At 40.8% G+C, this 27728-nt stretch overlaps 1 protein-coding gene and 1 long non-coding RNA gene across 3 annotated transcripts in view; one reads left to right on the top strand and one right to left on the bottom strand.

The window, feature by feature from the left end:
- The window catches only part of pid1 (phosphotyrosine interaction domain containing 1), a 92354-nt gene that overhangs the window by 7737 nt on the left and 56889 nt on the right, over positions 1-27728 (bottom strand). The gene's annotated exons all lie outside the window — the stretch shown is intronic.
- LOC127572054 (uncharacterized) lies at positions 7862-13488 on the top strand. The gene is made up of 3 exons (XR_007956551.1): positions 7862-8247; positions 11897-11959; positions 12667-13488. It is a non-coding gene; the product is annotated as an uncharacterized LOC127572054 (long non-coding RNA).

Below are 27728 nucleotides of genomic sequence, written 5' to 3'. Positions count from 1 at the left end.
CTGAATCAAGCTCACTTTCACACCCACCGCAATTTACCTTGATGCAGATGGTCTGACAGGTTGACTCCCAGTGCTGGGAGTTGGGTGGCAAGGTGTAACAAGACCTAAGCAGTGATTAGTCCTCAGTTAATGTACCAATGAAACCCTCAACACCTATAATGCCCTGATAGCCTTTGATAGGAGGCAAGATTGGAGAGTGGAACCACAGTTCTGGGAAAACATCACATGGATTATTAGCTCATACACATACAATAAAGTAACTTCAAACATACAGCTTGGTAGGGAAATTAATAAAGTTATTAATCTTAACTAAAAGTTAATACAAAGACTTTGTAATCATATGCACATGATACTGACAAAATTATAAGGAAATTGTAAGACCAAAGCAAATTCCATTCAGTTTATTAAAGTCCCTGAGGCGAGTTTAAAGGAATTTCCATAGGGCTTGTGATAAAGTCTCTAATTTCTGGTGTTAACCTGCAGAATAGTATTTTTCCAGCCAAGTCTTCACATATTATTCTGAATTAGAAATGCGTATCATAGTATAGCTCAAATTTAGACCCCAATGCAATAATTTGTAGGAATTGCATACAATAAATTTAGTAACACAGGGGTCAGTACCAGGAAAATTCCTTGGAATTTGAAACATACAAGATCCTGAAGATTCTTGGAGTGGATGTCTAGAGGATGTTCCCCCATGTGGGAGAATCTAAATGCGGGGTCACTGTTTCAAAATTTATTAGTTGCCCATTCAATAGAGAGACGAGACAATTTTTTTTCTCTGAAACAGTCAGGGCATTGAATATAGGAGTTGGGACATTATGCTGCAGTTATATAAGTCATTGGTGAGGCCGCACTTGGAGTACTGTGTACAGTTTTGGTCACCCTGTTACAGGAAAGATGTGGTTAAACTGGAAAGAGTGCAGAAAAGATTTATGAGGATGTTGCCAGGTCTAGAGGGCCTGAGTTATAGGAAGCAGTTGGCCAGGCTTGGGCTTTATTCCTTGGAACATAGGAGAATGAGGGGTGACCTTATAGAAAAGTATAAAATTATGAGAGACATTGATAAGGTGGACGGTAACAGTCTTTTCCCCAGGGTAGGGGAGTTCAAAACTAGGGGGCATAGATTTATGGTGAGAGGGGAAAGATTTAAAAGGGATCTGAGGGGCAACTTTTTAATGCAGAGGGTGGTGAGCATATGGAATGAGCTGCCAGAGGAAGTGGTGAGGCAGGTACAATAGTATCATTTAAGAAGCACCTGGATAGGTACATGGAGGGGTGGGGCTTAGAGGGATACAGGCTGAATGCAGGAAATTGGCACTAGCTGGGTGGGCACCGTGGTCAGCATGGATTCGTTGGTCTGAAGGGTCTGTATCTGTGCTGTATTGCTCTAAACTCTATAACTCTTCGCCTCAAAGTTCAGTGGAAGCAGAGATGTTGAATAGTTTTAAGGCAGAGGCAGATTCTTGATAAGGAAGGGTGGTGAATGGTTATCGGATGTGGGTGGAAATGTGGAGATGAGGTCACAACCACATCAGGCATGAACTTATTGAATGGCTGAGAGGGCTCAAGGGTGTGAGTGAACCACTTCTGCTTTCAATTCATATGTTGGTATTTCATAGGATTTACAGAACGGAAGCAGACCCTTTGGGCCATGGAAGCTACGCCACTTATGTGTTCTCTTGTCCTACAAAAATAGACATGAAAGCTGCTGAATTACCGAGAGGGTCTTCAGGGCAGAGAACTTGCCAGATCCACCAGCCTTGCTTACAAGTGACTCACTGTGCAGTAACTCTTAATCCCAGCTAATGAGGCTGGCAAGCAATTCAAATGCCAGAGCAACAAGGACTGGAAAATAAATGCTGCCCTACTGGCAGAATGCATATTGAAAGAAATCTCCAACAGACTGGAGGCTCATGATGCTTCCAAACCATCAATAAAGCTCTATGCCTGATTGGTGGCAGAATTCAAGATGAAAATCACACATTCACAGAGTTGGATCAACTTTTCCTATTAGTCAACTGTCTAACTTCACTGCGGTAGGTAGATATGGCATCATCTTTAGATTATTTTAATCTTAATCTTATTTATGAGGTAAATTTAATCCTATTTGGCAATTCTCTTCCAATTATCCCTTTCCATTCTCAATAGACACATCTTGGCAATCACAATCGCATTGTGATGTTTACTGTTCCAAGTAGTTTCTTTGACATGCTGCGATAACAGAGGCAAATAATCAAGCTTGGAAGTGTTTGAACAAGTTGCAGAGGAATTGTACTGTTTGAACCTTCATGTTTCCTATTACAGATTAAGGAATGTTCTTCCACAGACTTCCTTCAGCTGTAAATGTCGCTCCTGTGTTCTTGTACCTGGTTTCATCTTTAAAGACGAGTATGATTCATATGTTATGTCTCAGTAGCTTGTCTGCATTCCTAAATATGGTATCTCACCACTACAGTAACTCAGCATGGAGAGAAATACTTCACAGAGTTACCCAAGTAAACTCTGGATGAATTCAGGAGGTTACAGATCTGTCAACAGTTCATTGTATCGAGCTCTGTTCCTCTGTTGTCTCCTCTTGTTTCCAGAAGCAGCAAGGGAAAATGTAATATTGCCTCAGTTTTTTTTTCATACACTGATTCCAAAGACAAGCCTTTGTTTAGTTATAACTGCAGAGACTTTTCTCCCAATGTCATTGGCTGTGTGATGAATTGCTTATCCATAACTCTCCGCAAATGGGTTGAACCATTCACTTCACCCATACCATCTTCAACTGCAAATTTCATCCTGTGGAACTAATTGACAGGAGAATTGGGAAACTGCTTAATCTGTGCCACTGCCACTACAGAACCAAGGTTACCTTGAACTCCAAGTCATCATCAACTTGTTCACTGAAGCATACAAAAGAATGGGCCCTATAATTAACATCAGCAAAACCAAGTTCCTTTATGAACCTACCTGCACTGTAAAACACTACTGTTGATTGTAAAGGGTCCAGAACATGACCCTGGAAAACTTGGACCACATCCATATCATGGGAGTCACTTCTCACCTCTCAAAGATGAAACTCAACATTACCTTCAATGCATTAGCAGTCCTTGTCTGTCTGAGGAAAAGAGAGTTTGAAGATCAAGGCCTCAAATCTGGCTCAAAACTTTTGGTCTACTGGACACCAGTGATACCTCCTGTCCTGTAAAGATATGAACTACCTACAGCAGGTACTGCAAAGCACTGCAGAGATACCACCAAATATGTTTCTGCACAGTCCTCCAAATCCACTGGCAGGATAAGCAAACCATTGTCAGCATTGTCAGGAGCACTGGGGCCTTAATTGCACTCAGTTGGCTCTGATGGACACAGAGCTTACACCAGATTCCTATAACAGACACCCTATTCCAGCTCCATCATGGCAAGAGATTACCACATAAGAGAAAGGAAATGATTCAAGGCTGTTCTCAAAGTCTCCATGAAAAACAGTGTAACACCCCCTGACACGTGGGAGTCTCTGGTCAATGATGCTTAAAGTAGAGAAGGAGCATTTAGGTTGACATTGAGAACCTCATGTTCATTTATTGGGAGCACTCAAAAGTGCAGCATAAACTGTGGAAGAAGCACAGCATCTCACAAACCACCCATCACCTGCCCCATCAACCATCTTCTGCCCCACCCACGGCAGAGTCTTCAGGTCCCACAGAATCCAAGAAACTGGAGTGAAGCGAGTCCTCCTTGATCCCCAAGGGATTTCATAAGGAGAAGAAGGATTTTGATGAGATGGATGTAAAGATGATCTTCGGCTTGTGATAGAACCCAAAATTAGCTGCTAAAATCCAATAAAGATTCATCAGAAAGTTTCTTACTCAAGGATTGATTATAATATGAAACTTGCCATGAAGTGAAGTGCTTCAGTCAACTAGTGAACAAGGTGAATTCAGGTTATTACATGTTGAAGAAAGGAACAGAAACAGAAGGAAGAAATACAAGGATATGTGGAGGCAAACAAGACAAGAGAATGGACAATAAATGGTAGGATATTGAGAGGTGTAAAGGAACAGAGAGATCATGAAGAGCACATCTACAGATCCCTGAAGAGAGTAGAACAGACTGAAACTGTGGTAGGAGGTATAGGGAATCCCTTTATTGTCTGAGGCATGGAATAAAAGAACAGCAGGTTAAATTAGTATAGTGTATCATGCTAGTCAAGCCACAGCTGGAGAACTGTATACAGTCTGGTCACCAAACTTGAGAATGTCACCACACTAGGATGTGACAGTATTAAAGAGAATACAGAGGAGATTTATGACAATGTTGCCTGATCTGTTACACAAAAGAATTAGCTTGACTAGAGTTGTTTTCTTTGAAACTAAGAAGACCAAAAGGAAATTTAATTGAGGTGCATAAAATTATATGAAGCCTAGATAGTATGAACATAACAGGTCCAGTTCTCTTAGCAGAGAGGTCAGTAAGTAGAGGACATAGACTTAAGGTGGAAGGTTTAGAGTAGGAATGTTTTTCAACCAGAGGATGGTGGGGATTTGAAACTCACTGCATGAAAAGTTAGTGAGGTCAGAAGCACAATCTATTTATAAGGTTTTTTTTGACCACACTAAGTGTTAGTCATTGGAAACTAACAGATGTCAATGGAACCAAATTGCAGAAGCGGACAATTCACAGCTGCTACAATTATTTGCATGCAACAGGGGAGAATTTTTATTCCGGCGTGCAGTAACCTAGAAAGCTAGAAACCAGGAGCTTAGAGATGGGATTATATTTGGGATAATTCTATTTTGGCCAGCATGGTCACAATGGGATGAATGGTCTCCCAAGCCATAAATTTCACTAATTCAATGGTACTCTGTCAGGTTCATATGGAGGAAGCTTATGTGGAGTAGAAACACTAGTAGGGTAGAATGGACTCTAATGGTTGTATGTTTTATGTAAATCAAATGAAAGATCATGGAATTCTTACAGTTCATCCCAGCAAGGAGAAAAGAACTGTGAAACAACATTCCTGTGCATTCAAGCCCATTATTGATTTGTGGACCAGGTTAAGTTACTGCCACTCTCAACAGTACAGCATATGTCCATTTTCTTTCCAATTATGCAGTTTACTTTGATGATTTCTGAAAGAATTTTGCTCAAGAAAGGAGCACTAGTTACCTGGTCTGGTTAACTTATAGTTGGAATGAAAAGGTTGGTGAAACAGGTCCAATAATGACCAGTAACAAATTTTACTGGCAAGTTCAGTAAATCTTTGACTGAGAAAAAACACACACACAAAAGCATGAAGCATAACAGAATGAATGGATATCTGTGTTATGTAAAGAAATCTGAGGGATATACAACTTCATCCACTGGCAAACTATATTTTTTTTCTTGGTAATAAAAAGGATTAACTGAAAAATACTTGTTTTTGAGATTTGAACCGATTTGTATTTATTGGTCAGGTAATTATTGTCTCGTGGCCATTTTACATTTGCCAGGGCAAAGTAAAAACAAACAACTGCTTAATCAGACATTGGACCTTTGAAATGTTAGTACAACCAACAGTCAAGAAGGTCCACAGAAACTGTGTTTTGCAGATATTCCATGCCTATAAGCTTCCACTGTCCCTGATCTCCATTCTTTGAGTTCTTGAAAGGGGGAGAAAGAGAAAGAGAAAGAGATAGAGAGAGACACAAGAGACTGCAGATGCTGGAATCTGGAGCAAAAATCAAACTGAAGGGATTCAGTGGGTCAGGCAGCACCTGTAGAGGGAAATGGACAGTTAACGTTTTGGGTTGAGACCCTTCATTTGGGCAGATGTCTCAACCCGAAATGTCGACTGTTGATTTCCCTCTACAGATGCTGCTTGACCCGCTGAGCTCCTTTAGCTGTTGTTTTTTTTGCTCCGAAAAGAGAAAGACTTGCACTAAACCTTCGATGAACTCCGAACATGCCCGAGCACTTTATAGCCAATGGAGTACATTTGAAGTGTAGTTGTTGTAGTAAGGTAGAAAACACAGCAACCAAGTTGAGCACAGCAAGATCCCACAAGCATTAATGTGATAATGATCAGCTATTCTGATTCAGTTCAGGGGGAAAATAATGCACTTTTCTATACTCTATAGATATTTAAAGTACAACTTCAGTGTTCCGTAGATTTGTTCAGTAATGGCACAGGTACTCCATCTAAATTGACCAGATACCCCAATCAGTGCTCACTTACAGATCTTTTGAGTGATAAAGTCAACTACAGGAGGCCCCTTTAAAGTAAACCTACTTTACTTTAACTGCTGCCCTTGTTCCTTCATTGAATAGCTGGCTGATTATTCCAGTCAAAATCCCCACCAAAGATTTGAGTAGCTGTGTCGCTTGATCAGGTGAATGGGCTGCTTAGATGCTTCTGATGACCAAAGTGGCAGAGGACATATTGCATGGTGGGAAGTATCAGTGATTAGCATTTTCAGTTTCAGGCCCCGTCCGAACTACATGAAATTAGCCCCACTTATATCTTCACAAAAGGTAGATGACTCATGTAAGTAGTCTTTGACATTAAAGCTGCAGATATTTCTGGCTGCTATCAGCTGTCTTCCTGCTTTAACTGGCATTGTAGTCAGTTCCCTGCTTAAATGGCATCAACTTTTCAGAGATGGGCTCCCTCAATGTGATGGAAATCCTGCCAGCATCTCATCCTGCACAATGAAGCCAGGAAAAACCTGGAAAATGAGTCATATTAAGGACAGGTTTGGAGTGGAAGTCAGTGTGAATCCACCCTTGAGGAAATCCAACTGCTTCCCTTTAATTTAATGACTCAAGGTGAACTTGTTAGATATTGATCTGATTTATGGCTAAAGCTCGTGCTCGGAGGTCTTGGTTCAAATTTCTGTTGCATCTTTGACTGGTAGATTTAAGTACAGATCGCAATGATACAAATAAACTAAGCTAGATTGAATTTAGACTGTCCATGGATCAAATCGCTGCTTTATACATCCAAAGGGAAAAAGGTGGGCAATGTTGCACATTTATAATAAAAAGAGAAAATGCTGGAAATACTCAGCAGGTCAGGCTGCATCTGTGGGAAGAGAAACAGAATTAATGTTTCAGCTTGAAAACCCTTTGTCAGAAGTGGGAAGGAGAGAAAAGAAGCTTGTTAGGTTGCAGGAAGAGTGGGGGAGGAGGTTGTCTCTGACAGGGTGAAACCGGACTGACCAAAGGGGATAGGTTGTAAACAAGGTTACCCGGTTAGTGAGTGAATGAGAGCAGTTAGAGAGTGAGAACATAGACAAAAGGATGTAGGAGTTGTGAAACACAGAGCAGGAAGACGTGCTGGGCAGGTCAAGGTGGGCTTGTTCTCCATTCCCAGAGAAAAAAAGGAAAATAAAACAATCAAGCTGAGCTTATATCACAGATGGATGGCTGATACAGACTAGGAAACCGAGTAACAAGTTGCAGAGTTCAATACTGAGTACAGAAGGGTGCAATATATCCAGATGGAAGATGAGGTGCTGGTCCTCAAGCTTGCATTGGCCCTCATTGTCACAGTGCAGAAGTCCACAAACTGATAGGCCAGAGTGGAAGTGGAACGGGGAACTCAAATGCAAGGCAATAGGAAGCTCAGGGTCGCCCCTGTGGACTGAATGCAGACGCTCCACAAAGCAGTCATCCGATCTGTGGTTGGTTTCTCCAATGTAGGAGGCTACATTGTAAACACTGAATACATTATAATAGATTGAGGAGGGGCAATTGAATCACTGCTTGATTCTTTTCCACTATTAATCAGAAAATGATTTTCATTTTGCACATTTATAGTGGTGGATTACATTGAGGTCATTGAGAGTCGGTTGGTGCAGCATCTTTTTAACTCTGGCACTCGTTCAGCTTAACTGAAGGAAAGAAACTTTCCCTTCTATGCTAGCTATAAAGATTTTACTCAAAATGTGTTTGGACTGACTGCATCCTGCTCCAAGTAGGCATGAATACACAAAACATAATGAGCATCATTGAGAGTGACTTGGCATCAAAACGCCAGTTCCACTCAGAGCCCAAAATGATGCCTGCTGTGGGAAGTGGGAAAAGTCACTTTCGTGTGCTGGGTAATAGTGTTCTAAGGGTGACTTTAAGGCACATCTGAGATCCTTCATTTTAATGAGCGTTTTGATCAAAAGTTAAAAAAAAGCTTTAACTAAAACAGACGGTTCTTTCACAGTTCAGCGTGATGTGAAGTTTATAACCAGACAGAGAAGACTGCTTAGTTTCTATTCCAAACAGGTCAGTACTCATTCTGAAATTCTTGAGGGAAATGGTTATGCAATCTATTGCACCACTGTTCTTTTAGCTCTAGGACATGAACTGAAATGTGACCTAAAGTGGGATGAGTATTGCGAAATAATAGTTCTCCTTTAACAGCTGGTGAATGTCGAACGGTCTCTGCTCCCAAATTGTCTTGCAGATATTACACATTCCTTGGAATCTCATACAGGCTTTAGGTTCTGAAAGTATAAGAGATAGAATAGATAAGCTGAAGAGTAGAATTATGGTTTCTTGAATTGATGCTTATACAGAAAATGAAGGAACTGCCAAGTAGCTCAGTCAGGAATTGTAAGAGAAAGTTTGTCTAATGCCGAAGATGGAATATTTCAATGTAGCTGTGCTGAAAGCTCCCATCTGAAATACAAACCCAGTTTTACAGATACTGACTTGCTCTGCAGTTTTAGCACACTTAGTCCAGTTTTCCAGAAGTACTAATATTTTTCTTGTACTGAAGTCGATATAGCAAAGGCTATACTGACATAGATAGGTGTAGGTATAGATAGGTCAGTGACCAATATCCAGTATAAGCTCATAGTTTCCCATTCCTAAAATTCACTAGATCTCCTTCTCTGCTTCCTGTTAGGATTCCATCCCTTTCTCCCAGTTTCTCTGGCTGCATGATGATGACATCTTTCACATCATTGCTTTTGAGATGTCTTTCTTAACTCTGATTTCCCTTCCATCACAGTTGGCGGTGCTCTCAACCACATCCGTCCCATTTCCTGCTCTCAGCTGTTCTGCTCCAGCCTGAACCTACCCTTGTCCTCAGATCCACATTCAACAAATCACCCTCTATAATTTCCGTCACCTTCAATGTGATGCCACAATCTCCTGTTCCCTTTCAGCATTCAGAAGAGACTGTTCCCTCTATAACACTTTGGTTCACTTTTCTGCCTCCACTATCATCCACTGCCCTTCTCACCACACCTTCACATGTAATAAACATAGACACAAAACATGCCTTTGTATCTCTTCTCTTCCCACCATCCAGTAACCCAACACCATTTCCAGGTAAAGCAGTGATTTACTTTGTACCTTGCATTCAGTGCTCATGAGGTGGGCTCCTCTACATTGGAATACAAATTAACTGACTGCTTTGCAGAACACGTCCATTCCTAAGCAAGGATGACCCTAAACTTACAGTTGCCTGTCACATTAATCCTTCATCCCACTCCCACTCTGATCATGGCTGATTTGTCCCATATCTCATCTCCTCTTCTATTCCAATAGAGTCAAGCAGCATGGAAGCAGGCCCTTCGGCCCAACTTGTCCATGCCAGCCCTCAATTCGCTGATCTTTCAAAAATGTATTTACTTGTTCTTTAAATATCCCCAATGATCTCGCCTCCACAACCTTCCAGGATAGAGAATTCCAGAGATTCACCATCCTCTGCGAGAAGATCTTTGTGTTGAATATACTCAGTGACTGAACCTCTCCTGCCTTCTACCACCTTGAGGTGGAAAAAAATTCCATCTCATCACTGCTTGAATAACTCTCCCCTTATTTTGAGAAAATGACCTTTTGTTCCAGACATCCCAGCCAGGAGAAATCATTAACCCCACATTTACTCTATCAAGCAAGAGTTTTGTATGTTTCAATGAGATCATCTCTAATCTTAAGAGTTTACTCTGTTCATATGACAATGAAATATATGTGCTTGTGTCATTGATGTGTATTCAAGACTGAGTGCACTAGATATTTAGATATTAAGGGAATCAAAGAATATTGGGTAAGTGCAGGAATGGGGAGCTAAAGTAAAAGCTCGGCCATGATTCTATTGAGTAGTGGTGCAAGCATTGGGATAAATGGCCTAATCTTGCCTCTATTTCCAATGTTCTTATGTGGAAGATTTAGTGAGGACAAATTATTGTTGACGTCCTGGGGCAACAGAGATTACAGCCAAGCATGAGAAGAGGAAGGCAATAGTGTTGCTGGTAACAGATCTCAAAAGACGTGAGTTGTTGATAGGTCTACCAGCATCATAAACTATAGATGAGAACAGAATGTAAAGGGATATTTCAACACAGCACTAACAGATATCTTTGAGAGCTCCAGGTTTTGCATGTGCAACCAGAGACCACATGTGAATATGTAGTCAGACTGAAGACACTGGCAAAATGGGGCAATTTTTGGACCTTTTTAGATCAAGTATTGAAGCATCACTTAATGTGCAGAATGATGAATGAGAAAATTTGTGATATTCTGGACTTAATGTTCGAGTGAGAATAGCCCTGAGAGTTGCTGCCAGTATGGGTTGTACTTAAAAATGTCTGGCATTTTCACTTGGGACACTATTACATAAGAACATAAGAAATAGGAGCAGGAGTAGGCCATCTGGCCCATCGAGCCTGCTCTGTCATTTAGTAAAATCATGGCTGATCTAGCCGTGGACTCAGATTCACCTACCTGCCTTTTCCCCATAACCCTTAATTCCCCTACTATGCAAAAATATATCAAACTGTGCCTTAAATATATTCCAAAGTGTAACAGGGAATAAGCCCACAGCAGTGGTAATGGTGGCTTGGTTATCTTCTTTGCAGTCTAGTCATGTGGATGCTATGAATGGGTTCAGTGGGAAACCAGCAGGGCACCTCTGTGGAAATGATGGGAGACCTTGCTGTGGATATACAGGAGCCATTCAGCCTCAACAACCCGACTCAATAAGGCACAATGTTCTCATTTGCACAGGGCAGAGCAAATTCGGGGGGTGGGGGTTGGGGGGGGGGTTAAGTCCCCAAATAAAGTAACTGTTGGTAAGGATGAGAAACGTCATTTGGGCTTGAGAGGCACCATGTAGACTCCAGCTATTAGACATGGGCAGAATGCAATTCCAACAAAATAGTTCAGGAAAATGGTAATTCTATGGCAGTGGGGGAAGGTACGACCCAGGATGAGAGTGAAAGCAGGCAGCTCTTTCCATGAGAGCCGGTGCTGTGATCAAGGTACAGGTAGCCACACAACAGCACCAGTGCAGACTGAGTTTGATGAGAATTGTGGTGCTTGGGCTGAAAGGAGAGCATACCAATTAAATGTGAGAACTTCCTGGAAGTAGGGCAGTGGTTTGGCCAAAGCATGTAATTGTTGCATACTAAGGAAATTAAAGGACAGTCACATGACACAAAGAAGGGCTGAAGCTGCAGACCAGAGATGGGGAACATGATTCCCTCAGAAGTGGGTTTGCAATGAGAGTGGGTGATATCAATAAAGATCATACCTTAAGACAATAAAGTGAACATTGTGGGCATTCTTTAAGGATCATGGATTCACAATGCTGACTGCCTTGGTGTCTGCCCAGTAATACACCATGGTCAACAAGTGAGGCAGGCATGAAGTACTAGTGCAGAAGGCGTTAATTCAGAAGCCATATGTTGTCTTCAGGCCACCATGAGGTTGAAGGAAAGCAAAGCAAAGCAAAGCAGAGAAATAGACCAGTGTGAGGTGTCCCAGAGAGAAAGATGTTCTGGCTCCTGGGTAAAGAGTCCATTATGAGTAGCTCAAGTCAAAGGCACCACAATGTCAATGGGGTACTGAAACAATTGCTTCCTGTGGCTCTGTGATCACCTTCCCTCACAATGCTCCTGAGTTTTTCTGTATCTGTCATTCACAGCAATTTCTGAGCTCTTCAGGACAATGGGACAACTCACAAAACTCAGTGGCAAGCAATTCAGAGGTAGAGTTTGTAATCCATTCGAATATTATGAGAGTGCTTATTCGAAGGCTTTAGGACAACAGTTTGCTACGACAAGAGCCCACAATCAGGTGACACGCGAAAGGTTCTTTATGAAGTGCTGTAGCAAGGTAATGCCAATTGAGTCTGGATGTATCATGCAATAGGGGAGGTGAGACTGCACAAGTTCTTGGAAGAGCTCAGTGTCTACATGACTCTTGTTTACAGAATCATTGAAAGGTCTGAATCAAGTTCAGCTAGAGATGGATGCTTTAATAGAGGACTGTATTGCAATATGGAGGAAATTCTGAAGCTCCTATGTCACAGAAGATATGGACTCACTAACGTCAGTCCAAAACAATGAAGACAACATATGGTTAATCATACTGAAGAGAGGGCAGATAGGCTCGACAGAATTAAACATCTTGGAGATTATTTAGAAAGGGAAAGTCAGAGGAAATGACTTCGTGAACTCAAAAAGGATAGCGGTAAAGAAATGGTCTGCACTTTACAGGGAGTCCAAGTCAGAATGCAAAATGGAGTGAAAGCAAGAGACACAAAGATGAGAGTCTTAAAAATCAATAAAAGGTAGCTATTTAACTTATGGCATCCAATACTATACCAAATACAATGAGTAACTGTATCTACTGTTGCAATTGATAAAAATTATTGGCGCTGCTTTGTTTTATATGAACATTTGGTCTGTGCAGGCGAAACCAGGAAGACAGTGGTCAAGAATGTAAATCAGTGCATTCACATTTATGAAGACAACTGTGCTGAAGCAACAACTGCAGAACAGGACGTGACATCAGATGTGTATGAAGCGTATTTAGAAAAGTGACCCACTGGAATTATCGGTACCTGGTGTTGGTACTTCAGAAGTGTCAAATGCAGTTTGCAGCAGAGTTCAGTGAAAAAAGAGACCGAATGATCAAGTGTGTTAATAGTTAATTAAAGTTATAACTATATAACTATATATTGATGTAAATTGTTGATTCTTTGCATGCGGTTTATTACAATTTTCTAAATGGGAAGCAGTGTGATATGAATAAATATAAGTGCACTTTTAAAAACTGTGTACCCTGTGGTATGACTTTTGATACCTGCTGTCCGAAGTTAGTTGGCAGCTTACTGCCTTCAGAAAAGGCCATTCTGTTGATGACTTTTCTTCTATTAATTGGTTTTGCCAGGAGCAACACTGAAGAGTCTATGGACATTGCAATAAGATTATATGATGTCTGTCCATTACTGCTTACTTTAAAGAAGCAATATTACCTCCACCTCTGCAGAAATCAGGATTGGTGAGCTAGGTTTTAGTACCACGAATGGCAGGGTGATAAATGATCTCATCAATGCTGTTCAAATAAAACATCCATTTTGCATACAGCTCAGTCTTATAACAAGTTAATAGAGGAAAGATTGAAAATGACAATATCTTTGGCATGCACAAGCACTGTATTCATTTTATGAGCAGCAGTTATGATCAGAATGTATATATGCAGCCTATAACAAAATAAAGCATCTTAATATGATTTATTTCTTTGTTTATATCTAATTTTACAGTTTGTTGGTTTTCCTATTACTTTGCATTATCCGGCTTTGTGGAAAGGATGGACTAACGAGGCACTGTCTCAATAGAAACCTTATATGCAATTTCCAAATCAATTGCTCTTTGCTGGTCCATGCTGGCTGGCTTACTGTCCCTTAGTGATCACTCTCACTCACAGTGCTCCCAAGCACAGTGAACCTTCCACTGCATTTCCTGAGCTCTTATTCAACCTCGCTTGCAGTGCTTGAGTTTTTACTGTCATCCTTTGGAATTTTCAGCCTTCTTTACTGATCTCCTCTCTTTTCCTCCAACAATGCATCAGATTTCTCAGGGAAAGAAGGAGTCTAAATCCAATTTACACAAAGCCAAGTAAAATTAGCATTGCTTAGACACAATAAGCTCTCTTCAACCAGGTGTGGTGTCCTGGTAAACTCTGTTATCATAATTTTTGTGCTTATTCAACATTTCACAACTATAGAGGGCTTTTGTGAGCAATTCAGGAGAAGTCAGTCATTTACTTCCTGGTGTTGCATAATACTCACTTGTTGCCCCGTGTTCTCGGAATTAGGAAATATGTAAAGGGTAGGAAACCCCAGGAAAGGGTGAGAATCTCTGATAAATATTAGCCACATAACTTCCTAAGTAAGCAACAAAGTCCCATTAAATTAAATTCATGACACTTTGGCAATCTCCCCTGCCCTGGGACATCACTACACGAGTTACTCAGGGAAGACACACCTTAGAACCACCAGCTTTTGGTAATTTGGCCAAATTTGGTCAAATTTTGTTTGATAATGTTCCTGTGAAGCATTTTATAATGCTGCACCACATAAAAGTTGCCATAGAGATACAACTTACTGTTATTTTCAGCATTACAACAGGCCAATCATTGCTTGCCATGAAAATTGAATGCCATCAAACATAGCAATCCTTGTAGCTTTCCAAGGGCGTTCAGTACACAAAAATATGAGGGAAACATGGTGGTTGTCACCATTAAATTAATTTATTGAATAACATTAATCCATCATGATCCAGTCTGAAAGTTTACAATGTGCATAATGATCTTCAATATTACAGCTTGATAACAACCAGTAGGAGAGAAAACAAATGTTAGTCATTCTTAACAGCCGTAGATTCATTCCTTATTTTAAGCTGCCTAAAGGAATTTGCACAAATGGCTACTAAGGGAGTTTTACAAAAGCCAAATAGGGATGGTCACAAGCAACCACTGTAACATCACGTACAACACCTCAAAGATCATTTCTGCCATTTGTGATTTCAGGAAGCAAATACTTCCAAAATGAATTACAGTAATTTTTTTTTACTATTTACCTTAGTGAGTAAAAAGGAATTATATGTGGTTACATAACAAGTAACCCATTCTTGACTGAATATATAAAACTCACATATGGATTTAATACTCCTACCCTGCTAAATAAACAGGAACACCACAATGTTATAAAGTGACCTCTCTTCAACTTGAAGAATAAACAAGAACTCCAACACAGTTGCAAACCACAGACCCCTTACCCTGCTCAATAATCAAGCATTTTGCATAGTTCCCAATGGAGTAACTTCCTTACATTGGGTCTAGAGCAACTCCACTTGTTGATGTATAGCATGTCCCAAAGAGAACTGCATTGAATAACTCCACACAGTACTACCTGGAGTAACTGCTACACATTAAGACAGCAGGTAATTGCTACCTCTTGTGTACAGAGAAACTTTTGCAGTGTCACTCATGAAATAATTCTCATGTAGTTTAGTAAGGAATAGCATCCATTCCCAGTGTAACAACCTCCAATGTATTGATCACAGAGTAAAACACACATTCATGCATGGAGTAACCCACATAAAGTACAGTCCTTCCCATGTATGCATGGCATAACTCCCACCTGTGATAACAAAGTAATTTCCATCAGTTACATGTGAATTTACAGTATTTCCTTACATTGAAAATAGAGCAATTTCCTCATACCATATAAATAGAAAAAGCAGCATGTTGTATTCAAACTTTCTTCCATCTATTGCAGCAACTCTGCTTATGTATCACAGGTAAATATTCTGATTTACCCCCCGGTAGTACCTTACCCCATTAGAAAATCAGGATATCACTGATCTTGACCATTTCATATTCTGCTGGATTGAGCATGTTCCACCTCACCACCTAGACTTGCCACTATGGTTTGTTTTGCAGCTGCACTTATCAGCTCCACAAATCCAATCACCCTTAAGGTTTGGCTGCTGTGGCAGTCCCGCACAGTGGAGTGGTCGCCAAGTGCCGATGAGACCTCAGGGGTGTACCCTGAGGAACTGCCTCCGGATTGTATTTATGTCAAAGTTACATCTGATTTCCAGCATCCGATCTCCAGCTCATTCCTGATTTCCGTACTGCAACCTGCAGCGTAGGAGTCAGGCATGAGCTGACATGAGCAGTGTGGTTAGCAGGAAGTTCTTTATAGAACCACAGTTAAAATTTGGTAAGTTCCAGCACATTATTCCTGTTTGGGCACAACATTTTTTGAATGGCAAGTATTAGACTGAGTTTCTAATAGTCATGAATGCACTGCATATAAATCTCTACATCATAACGCCCGAGGAACAGTTAGTTCTCTTGTAGCAAACAGGCTTCATGCTGGGAAGTAGATATTGTAAACACTTTGCAAAGCATGGGGCAAACTACTTCTGCAAATGCTTTACAGAGCAAATTGTGGTCTGGGTGCTCTCTGTTGTCAAGTACATTTTTATGTGACTGAGTCAATAACCTTTAAAGAGAACCAAAATGCAAGTAGATGCAGTTAAGTTTATTTACTTGACATTTCCACAACTGGCAGCAATATGAAATAGTTTTATGACAACTCTGCATATAACTCAAAGTGACTTTATATTGCACAGAATAAGCACATCCATTAGATCTGAAATAGTGTTTGCCTCAGCACAACTCTTGTACAATCACACTCATGCAATCACCATTTGTGCTCAAAATGCACGGGTTATACATAAGACAATTGGTTTGGGGAGGTGGGTGATTTGTTATCACTCATATCCTTGGAGAATTAGAGAATTTTATGCAAAATGTTGGCATTTAGGCTGTAAATCTCATACTGTTAGATGCAGAAAGTTGCAGATATATGGAAGAATTTCCAACTGTGACATATTATTTGGCCTAGTTCAAATTCCCATTTCAACTTCTTCACATGGGATGCACATATCTTATATCTTATTCCTGATGTCATTTCATTATGACCACAGAAGCCTTTATAAACTGAGATAGGTCGGTGTATGTACAAGCAGATAGTACATCAATGACCTACACTGGACCATCCACGTATACAAACTGCAGCAAGTATGCAGTTTACATTTGATAAAAGATGACATAAAGTCATGAGAAAATCAGAGCTGGCGGAGGCCATTCGGCCCCTCAAGCTTGCCCCATCATTCAATACGGTCATGGCTGATCTGCCTCAGACTTCATCTCTTGTGTACCAGTGCCCCATACCCATCATTTCCCTTATCTTTCCCCTCTTTAAATACCCCCAATGGTCTAACCTCCATAACCTTGTGGGGTAAAAAAACTCTAAGAATTCACCACCCTTTGCAAGATCACGTTGCAACACATCTCGGTTTTGGACTAAGATAAGATAAGATCTTTATTAGTCACATGTACATCGAAACACACAGTGAAATGTATCTTTTGTATAGAGTGTTCTGGAGGTAGCCTGCAAGTGCCCCCATGCTTCCAGCGCCAACATAGCATGTCCGCAACTTCCTAACCTGTAAATCGTTGGATTGTGGGAGGAAACCGGAGCACCTGGAGGAAACCCATGCAGTCACGGGGAGAAAGTACAAACTCCTTACAGACAGCGGCTGGAATTGAACTCGGGTTGCTGGCGCTGTCATGGTGTTATGCTAACCGCTACACTACCCCTAAATGACTGTCCCCTAATTATATTCCCCTATTTGAGTTTGTCCCATTAATGGAAACATCTTGCTTTCTGTCCAATTAAGCCCCCTTAGGATCTGATCTTCAATAAGATCGCTCCTCATTTTTCTGGACTCCAGAGAATACAGATCTAATTTCTTTAGCCACTTGTGATAGGACAACCCTTTCATCCTAGGAATTAACCTTGTGAATCTCTTCTGGACTGCCTCCAATGCTGCTGTGTCCTTTCTTAAATAGGGGGACCAAAACTGTGCATAGTACTCCAGGCATGGCCTCACTACTACCCTGTACAATTGCAACAATACTTTCCTATTTCTAAACTCTAATTCTCCTTCAATAAAGGCCTACATGCCATTTGTCTTCCTAAACATTTGCTGAACCCAGCCGAAGGGCGTTGACCCGAAACGTCGACTGTCCATTTTGCTCCAGAGGTGCTGCCTGACCTGCTGAGTTCCTCCAGCTTTTTGTACATTGCTCCAGATTCCAGCATCTACAGTCTCCTGTGTCTCCATTTGCTGAACCTGCTTTCTAACATTCTGTGATGACAAGTCACTTGTACCTGCTATATAGAATCAGCTTGCAGAGTTAAAATGTCTGCACACATACCACCTAACAGGTAAAAGCTCATAACTGATTCACATCTTGTACAGCTCGGATCTCAATTGCATACAGATAAGCATCAATCCATCTCGATGCCATTGCCATTTTAATTATAGATTTAGGAGCTGGACTTTTTTCTAAACCATTATTACAATTTTTCTGGACAGTTGCGGAAAATATGGATAGAGTAAACTAAAATACAATACTTGACAAAATAAGACTTCCTTTATCCATGATTGGCAAACACAGCCATTACAATGTAACGTGCAATTAATCTCTCACAGGAAGGGAAGGGAGTGTTGCCTGCAACCAATGATCTGTAGCCATCTGCAGCAGATGGTTAGAATTTACTCTAGGATTCCTGCTGCATGACCTCATCACCAATCTGACAGAATCAATTAAATGGCTGTTTTAAAAGCACGGATGAAAAAGAGCACACTAAATATAGATTGTAATGTAAAGGTGTCTATTTGTAGTGGATGATTCACTCCTGGATTCATCTGGAAGGAGTGGCAGCATTGCCCTACACATCTGACAAACATGAAAAACCAGCTCCCATTTATCTACCTCCTAAACTTCTGTGCTTTATTCCTTTATTAATCTTCCCCATTTATCACCACGCTTTGATTTTTCCTGCTTTCATCTGCTTTCTCTTACGTCACTTATTTTCTGCGGCTCTTCTTTAACCCGATGATTAGCTCTCCGTCAATGCTAAAAGACATAAACAAATTCTTTCAGAATTATTTTCTTTTGGATTGTATTTAGTGGATAGCTCATGTGGGAGAGTTTAATGACATTTTCTGAATATGGACCACTGACAAACTACTAAAATATCTTCCAGAGTGGCTCACCGTGCAGCTGCTTTTTTTAATGCCATATAATTTTCAGTATACTGCACATATGATCAATTGTGATGAACTTTCCAGGACTCATATCACTGAGATGTGTGTGTTGCTGCCATCCTTAGGTTTTGGGCAGTTTCTTCTAGCAAGATGGGGGGAGGAAATGCAGCTAAATGTATGTTTGATTAAAAAAGGCAGAGAAAATGTTGAAATCATTTATTTCTGTCTGACATTGGTCCTTTGACTCTGCTTCAATATAAATAAATAGATTTTGGGCAAAAGAATAAAGAGACAGTATGCCCTTTGGAAAACAGGAGTCTAAATGAGGTGGAGGAGCAGGAGTCTGGGGAAAGAGACAAACAAATAACTAAAAGTAGTGATGCAGGTTAGCATGACGACAGTGAAAGCAAACAAAGTACTGGGGCTCGTAGCTAGACCATGAAAAATAACATGCAGATTCAAAACTTGTACAAATTTTAGGTTTGCCACAGGTTAGGACACCGTACCATATTAAGACATAGAAGCACTGAAAGAGGTACAAAAGATGAATTAAAATGGTTTTCCAGTGGTTGAAGTCATACCTCACACAGAGGAGGAGAGTTTGGGTTGTTGAAGGTCAATCATCCCAGTCCCAGGAGATCACTGCAGGAGTTCCTCAGGACACAAATATCTGTGCCTGCTTCATCAATGATCATCCTTCCATCATAAGGTCTGAAGTAGGGACGTTCATGTCCATTTGCAGTTCCTCAGCAAATGAAGCAGTTCATCCCTGCATGCAGCAAGAACTTGACAATGTTCTGATAAGGGTTGATAAGCGGCAAGTAACATTCATGCCACAAGAGTGCCAGGCAATGATCATTTCCAACAAGAGTGCGTCTAATCACCTACTTTTGCAATTCAATGCATTACCATTGCTGACATCCCCACCATTAAGGACCTCACGATCACCACTGATGAGAAACTCAACTGGATCAGCCACCTAGATTCCATACTACAAGAGCAAGTCAGAGGCTGGGCATCCTATGGCAAGTGACTCATCTTTCTACCAGCAACTAGTCAGGAGTGTGATGGAATACTCTTCCCTTGTTTGTATGAGATTAGCTCCGACAACTCTCAAGAAGCTCAACATCATTCAGGAGAAAGCAGCCCACTTGATTGGCACCATACCAACCACCCCAAGCACTTATTCCATCCACAACTGACACACAGTGGCTTTAAGGTTTACCATCTACAAAATGCACAGGTCACTTGCTGAGACTACTCTGACGGTAGCTCCTAAACCTGCAACCTCTCCCACCAAGAAGGACAAGGGCAACAGGTACCTGGGAACACCACTGACACCACCATCCTGACATAGAAGTGTATCACTGGTCTTTCATTGTTGCTGGGTCTAAGTCCTAGTCTGCTGAATGGCAGGTGGCACAGCCATATCTTGTGAGGTGCAAACAAAGGTCAGCCTCCCTGGACCTCCCTGTGTCTACTCCTTTGCCGCCCTTCCCTATCTCATCTCCACTCGACCCCAGGCTCTCTATATCTCCATTTTCTCCCTGCCCTTCCCCACCTCTGGTCCCTCCTAGACCTTCCTTATCTGCACTCTCTCTCTGGCCATCCCTAAGTGAAACACAGTGGGATTGTCTCAATTTGGTCACAACAGGACATAATCTGTAACTCACTTCCAGTCAGCGTCTCATTCAGAATAACAAAAATGCTTTTCTTTGGTTAATATACATTTTTGGGGTTAATCTGAGAAAATTTAACTCCAGATTTAACTTGACTTTGCAGTACCTCCTGGAGGGCAAAACCTAGATATGTTTTCCCCTTTCCCAGCATTGCGTTCCATTATGTCGAGGAGCATAGAATTCAACTCCACCACCCCACATCCAAAAAGCTTAATTGATCCCTTGGTTTTTCAAAACCTCAAGATCTTGAATATGCATATCACTGCCAAAATTCTTCTCTCTTTCCACTGACTTGTGTTATTATTTAAACAGATGTGATGAGCATGGAATATTTAACCTATACTGTTCAGGGGAACAGTGAAGGAACAAAAACAGAAAATGCTGGAAACACTCAGCAGGTCAGGCAGTATCTGTAGAAGGAGAAACAGAGTTAAAATTTCAGGTCTGGGACCCTTCATTCATGCAAAAGGGGCAGACAGATGTCTCACCTGAGAGCAGAGAACTTCTTCAAGATTGGCCTTCCTGGAATAGAAGTGGCAGTGAATTCAACATTGAATGAAAATTTAAAAAAAACTTCAGACACTGGACATCTGAAACAAAAAGAGAAAATGCTGAAAACATTCAGCAGATCAGTCAGCAACTGTGGAAAGAGAAACAAGAGTTCAAGGTTCAGGTCCGAACCCCTTCATGAACAGTGAAGGAGACAGCATAAGAGTGATAATGTCAGTGTAAGGCTGTAATATACCAATAAACATTATTGGCAGACTATGTTAATTCCACTGGACTGTTAAGGTTTCTGTACATGATAGATTCATGATATTAGTTACATTACTAAAATCCAGGTGTATAGTGCACTCGAGGAAATTCTTGAGCACTTGATAACCAGTTTAAAAAGCAGTAAATAGGCTACCTACCCTTTCTCTAGTTTACATTGTACTTACAGCAAGCTGCATGTCAGTCAGTAGAACCTGTATATGTCAAGTGTTGATGGCTCTAAAAACTTCCTTCCATCATTACCTCATCTAAACCCATCAGAATATTTGTCCATTTCCTTCACCCTTGTATGGTTATCCTGCAGCAATACACAAAAAACTGCTGGAGGAACTCAGCAGGTCAGGCAGCATCTATGGAGGGAAATAAACAGTCGACGTTTCGGGCCAAGGCCCTTTATCAGGACTTTGTCGACGTTTGGGGCAGAGACCCTTCCCTCCATAGATGCTGCCTGACCTGCTGAGTTCCTCCAGCACTTTTTGTGTATTGCTCCAGATTCCAGCATCTGCAGAATTTCTTGTGTCCATGGTTATCCTGCTTCTGTTTAAACAACTATTCTCTGGGTAAAGTGTTAAAGTCCTATTAGCACTTTATTAATGAATCCATGCTTTGGAAACTTTTCTTTATTCATATGCATTTGGCAAATCTTTTCACAACTTTAAAATCTCAAGATCATCTTTAAGTCCAGAACCTAAAGTTCTGGATGGGAGATCCCAAACATTCAAACTTTCAATGTTTCCTGATGGTTATAAAGCTCTCGTTTCTGGAACTTGCCTTGCAAATATTTCATTGTACCTTCTCTTGTGCCTTTATATCTTTTTCATGCCATGGATACAGAACTGTGTAAGTGCTCTAAATGTGATTTAACCAGGGTTCTGTTTAAATTTAACTTGGGCTTTCTGATTTTCAATTATATTCCTCTGTAAATTAAACCCAATTCTCTCTAAGCATGTTTATGGCTTTGTTAACCTGTGTCACTACTTACAATGCTTTATGAAACTGTTCCTTTCAATCCTTATGCTCCTAATCCCATTTTGACTTTTATTTTTAAAGGCTCATTAGTCCTTCTTATTGCTGCTACCTTTGGCAATTATAAGCACGCTACAATTTATTAGGAACTGATAAATTGAGGAGAGTGCTGATATTCGTACGATGCCTCTTCTCTTTCCTTGAATGTAGTGACTTCTGGATGAGAGTTAACTCATGAATAAAAGGGAGCAAGGCTTCAAATCCAACTCTGTCCTTGCCCTTTGGCTTTGAATGAAGCATTTTCAAGCAGGGGTGGTGAATAATGGAAAGGAATGAAAACCTTTTTTGGATGCTAAGTATAACTGTAGGCCCCTACTGGTGTTACAGATAGATTAACTAACCAATCATGGATCAGTGTTCAAACCTAGAAGCTTCCAGGACTGCATGGATCAGACAAGAATTTTCCAAGTTTAATAAAAAAAATCTTTTTTGAATTGGAGAGTTTTCCATTAATGTTTTAGGAGAATTACTTTGAATGCCTGACATTCCTGTCTATTGGCTGTCTGGATACCGGGTGTTCTTCAATACAACTAAAGGCCTCAAGTACTAAAACATGCCAGAAATAACAGAAGCTTTCATGCAGCAGTGAATTCCGTCAGAGAGAAATCTGCGCACTTAAAGTTAATTAAATCCACACTATTTACCACAATGTTAAAATACAATCTGGACTCATATCTTCGATGAGATCATTTTTATTTTCAAATTCATAGCTGTACTAGAAACATTTTAACATACTGGCCCTCCATTTCAGAGTGCCAGGATTGTGTTTTAACAAACATTTTAAATCACTCTGAGTGCAGTGTGCACTTTACTGGTGAGATTACTCCAAATGCTGCATCTTAGCCCGCTACATCCTGGTCATTCTGATGGAAGAAGAGTGCTTGGCAGCCTCAAGGCAAGTGCAGCAACTGTGATCCACACGGCAAGAGGTCACTGATGTAACCTGATTTTATCAAACCCGCAACCAGGTTTTACAGTACCTAACAATTAGGTTTATATTTAAATAAGGTAAATTGGGAGGTGAGAACTGGTAAGATTTTAAGGTCAACGATTGTAAATGACTCTTACTGCTAACGGCGCATCCAAGTGCTGGCAGCATATTAATGAGATGACTCAGGGATACACTAACATCTGATTTAGATTCAAACAAATTAAGTCGTATCTATGGACCCTGCAGAACAGAGGTGCTGCAAGACAGAGGGTGGGGCAAGGGTGTGGGAGGCCTGATGTGGGTTTGGGGGAATGAGTAAAAACATGAACTACATGTGCTTTATTGATGGGTATTTATAGCCAGCAATGTGTTAACTATCAGATGTCTTTATTACTAAATGGCCTTGATATCTTGTTTCTGGGCTATTGCCTTACTGTTTCTTTCCTATTGGGCAGGTACCCATTGCGCAGGTTGCTTTGTCCAGGATAGTGACAAGTTCCTTGAGTGTAGTGGGAGTTGCACTCTTCAAAGCAAGTAGGGAGCATGCCGGCATATTCCTGACTTGTGGCTTATAGATGATGGATAACTGGGTTATCCCAATGTTGTTTATCATCGTAGATCTGACTGAATGCCACTAGGAGAAGGTTAGGCCTTCTTTTGTTAGGGATGGGTATAGATTCTTCATCTGGGGATTTGCTAATTAAATTGAAATCTGCGGAATCAACAGGAAATCTCCTGACTTCTGATTCTGTAATGGACAGAAGAACACTGATGATGAAGCTGCTGAATAAGTCAGTGACAAAGAGGTTTTGTTGGTGCAGTGCCAATCTGGATTTGAATGGGTGGTGTCAACAAAAAAATTGGTTTAACAGAAAATCTGAAGTAAAAGTTTACCAATGATTGACTTAGTAAATCAAAGACCATCACATTCCTGCTATGGGTGCCTTGGTAATGGGCCAACAATCTGAAAGTTGTGAGCTCAGATGTTGCCACAGTAAATTGTAAAATGAAATTCAATAAATTTGGTCAGGTTCAAGTTACTAATACTTAACACGGTTGATTTGTATCGTGGCAAAGCACCATTCCCACAAGAAGTCCAACAATTTAAGAGAGGGTGTGAGGGCACTTTTACTTCCCAGAACAGCTGGGTATGGGCCATAAGCGTGCTCTTCATCATCTACTTCCTGAATTCAGAGTTAAAACAGAAATGAACAGCATTAGTGGCAGCTACCTTCCAAGTTTTCAGAATAATTTTTAAACTGATAGTTAGGCTGCCTACTAGGGAAAATGGCAATTATATTTTCATTAATATCAATTAAATGAATAGAAGGCATCTTCTATAAAGACTGACCAATCCTTTTTGTCAGTGTTACACCTGTGCAACAAGTTGAAAAATTACCCTACAAGTCTTACAGTAAGTGTCAAACCTTCAAAGGCATAACATAGTGCTACTTATCACAAGTGATAAATAGGTAATTGTAGGCATAATGAATAGTCCATAATTAAATGGTCTTAAAGAGATCAATGGCACACATTATGATGACTGATTCTTTGCAAACTTAATAGCTGTTTCAAAAAGGATGCTGATAGTCTTTGAGGTCATGGATAATGATCATTCATGTACACATTAGCAGGAGCCACATGTTCAGTGACTTGAAAGATTGGAATAGAGACCTTACAGCTGAATTCAATCCAAAATATGCCCAGGAGACAGGAAGCAGCCTGAGCTGATATAGCCAGAAGATATTAGAAACTCGCCTGTGGTAGCCAGTTGCACCAAATTTTAAAAAAGCATCTCAGTATAAAATGACAGTAAGATATAAATAAGCAGCAATGACTGTCAGAATGCTTTCAAAGCTGTCACAATTGTGAGGCACGACACTTTCATCAGGCAATAAGAAGTGAGCTCAGCTACTGTGTCAGTGAATCTCCTCAAATGTATCATCTATACGTCTAGACAAGCGGAAACATGTGAAAAGTTCCTCTGTGACAGTTGGATGAGGCTGTATTTAAGATAAGCTAATAAACAGTAGCTGATAGAAAGTGAATTATGCTTCTAGGAGTTCAGATGGTACTTCTTAGGGAAAAAACGTTGATTCTCTTGTGGTTTGATTTAAGAGTTTCTCAACATTCCATAACAGTTATCATGACCTTCCTGTAAAACTGAAACATTTGGAAGCATTTGACTAGTGGATTTGAAAGATCTAAGCAGCTAAATTCAATAGAGGCTGAAGAAGGTAGTGGGGTTGTATTACACCTATTGATTGTAACATGGGCAAGGCACCACTTCATATGCCTCCTCATTATAGTGACGTATGCATCCAGTTGATTGGCAGTGGTTACCATCATGTGTGGTTGGGACTAACTAATGCCAGCATGCACAGCTTAAAGCTAGCCAGTACCTCCTAAAGAGGAGTGCATTGTAGCTGGAGTCAGTGGCAGCTCCTGTATGTAAGACAGTGAAGAGTGGCACAACATGTAAGCACAAGAGTAGTACAAGAGATCTAGGAATGTGGGCATGGTACTAGAGACACATGCACAGATGGTGGTGGATTGGTGAGAGGAAGCGGAGGGTGATGTTTGAGTGTTATTTTTGCGAATCGGAAGCCTGTGACCAGTTGTGTACCATGGGGTTGGGAGCTGGGACACAGCTTGTAGGACTGCCAGCTGTTCATCTACAACTGTCACATCACCCAAATGGATTGCACAACATTCAGTGAATCTCACCCCTTTCATTTGTAGGATAAGGTGGCACATAATCAGAGGCAGCAGGGAGGAACATGTCCTTACTCCCATGGAGAAGGTGGTACTGGTACGGCTGTAGCAGAGGCCATGGCCAGTGGTAAGGTTACGATGATGTTTCTACAACCATTTGAGGTTCAGTGAGGGCTTTTTCTGCAAAGTTGATCTCCAAAATGGCAGGGCTGGCATCAAATCATACTACTGGTAGATACTATTTACATGTTCCTATACTCTCATTAGCATGCCAGCTGGGGAGATTTGACCCAGAATGCATGGTCTATACATTTTGGAGCTTTAAGGGCATTGTATTTGCAGGCTGAATTTCACCTCACTTTACTTCCCCTGCAATTTGCGGTCTTTACACAAACCTGCTCTTCATAACTGGTGCTATTTGTAGCATTTGACCTTGATCCTCTGGAGGGAGATTACCCGATCGTGCAGCCTGATCTTCCATTATGTTGCTTTTGTACGTTCATTAGATAGATTGAGAGTATGTTTGATGAATAGCCACATGGTGAGATGTGCTGTTCTTACACCAATAGAACAAGATTTGCATCTGGCAAAGTATTTACATTGGAGTTTCCTGGGTCAGCTCTTTACCATGTCTGCTGGTCTAATGATTTGTCTAAGTTTGATTTAAAACAAATGGAATCTGAATCTAGGAGATGAAGGAGAATAGTCGTCTGGGATATGGTTTGGGCCCAACAATTTAGAAGCAGACTGCTGAGCCAGCAGGTAAGGGAGCAATAGATTACTTGCTTCAGGAAGTTGGGAGGTACAGGATGGTTTGTGCTGGTTGTGGTGAATCTGCCAGAAATGCCACTCATGTCAACCAGATGAAGAAACCACAAGCAACGAGTGCCAACTCCCTCTCTGAGACTACTCTGAGATGGGGCAATCTTCTGAAGTTAATTGAATCAGCTTTAGACAAAGCAATCAGACAGACAATGTTTATAAATGGGATAATTTAGTAAATTATTCAAATTAGCTTAAAAGAAAATAGGTCAATATCATCGTAGAATCATAGAATAATGCACCTGAGGGGGCCAATGGCCCCCCTGCCTGTGCTGAGCTTTGGAAGGACTATCGGAATTGTCCTTTCCCAATAAATCAGTAAGTCTTTCCACAACAAGTATTTGTCCTGTTTCCTTCTCAAAATTATGATCGAAACTGTTTCCACCACTCTTTCAGGCAGTCTTTCCACATCATAACAGCTTGTAAAATTATTTTCCTTCTGGTACCTACAGTTCACTTGTCAATTATCTTAAATCTGTGTCTGCTATTTATCTTCAGTCACTTATTCATCAAAACCCTTCAGATTTTGAACACTTCAGTCAAATCACCTCTCAGCCTTCCTTGCTTCAAGGACAACTCCAGTCTTTCCACTTAATTAGTCTTTCATACTCGGTGCCATTTTGGGAAAACTGTTCTCTTGGCAGTGTGGAGGATCAGAGGGATCTTGGGGTCCGAGTCCATAGGATGCTCAAAGTGGCTGCGCAGGTTGATTGTGTGGTTAAGAAGGCATATGGTGTATTGTCCTTCATCAATTGGGGAATTGAATTTAGGAGCCGTGAGGTATTGTTGCAGCTACATAGGTCCCTGGTCAGACCCCACTTGGAGTATTGTGCTCAGTTCTGGTCGCCTCACTACAGGAAAGATGTGGAAGCCATAGAGAGGGTGCAGAGG

Source organism: Pristis pectinata, chromosome 6 (assembly GCF_009764475.1).
Source record: "Pristis pectinata isolate sPriPec2 chromosome 6, sPriPec2.1.pri, whole genome shotgun sequence".
NCBI lineage: Eukaryota > Metazoa > Chordata > Chondrichthyes > Rhinopristiformes > Pristidae > Pristis > Pristis pectinata.
The sequence above is the reverse complement of the archived record's forward strand: the minus strand, read 5'-3'. Positions and strand labels throughout refer to the sequence as shown.